The sequence below is a fragment of the Myotis brandtii genome, unplaced genomic scaffold, assembly GCF_000412655.1.
Source record: "Myotis brandtii unplaced genomic scaffold, ASM41265v1 scaffold1234, whole genome shotgun sequence".
Taxonomy (NCBI): Eukaryota; Metazoa; Chordata; class Mammalia; order Chiroptera; family Vespertilionidae; genus Myotis; species Myotis brandtii.
The window spans coordinates 834,971-835,397 of NW_005354309.1; positions in this window are offsets into that span (position 1 = coordinate 834,971).

A 427-nucleotide genomic window follows, 5' to 3' on the forward strand; every position below is an offset into this window, starting at 1 on the left:
GCTACCGTGTGCGACTGTCCGGCTCCGGGCGATTTGGGGAGTGACAGCGGGCGCGGGGCGGGGGAGCGAGGGGCCGTGTCTTGCTGGTGGGTGCAGGGGAAGAAGGCAGTTTACAGGTGTGTGTGCGGGTGCAGCAGTGGGTGTCTGGCCACTTGGAGGGAAACCGTGTGTGTGCTTGAGAGTGAGAGTTGACGCTTGTCTGGATGTGGTGACGGGCTGATCCCCGAAGCGAGTGTGTGAGAGTAAATAATTGCCCACGAGGACATAAGCGGATGATTCTGAGGGTGACGGTGAGGGGGCGAGCATGGGAGGGGGCTCATAGGAGATTCAGACTTCCCTTTGCGTCTCCCCAAATGCCTGCACCCTACTCCCCCTCTTCTTCCTCTGCCCCGGATGGGAGCGCGCCCACCTCCTCTCCCCCATCCCC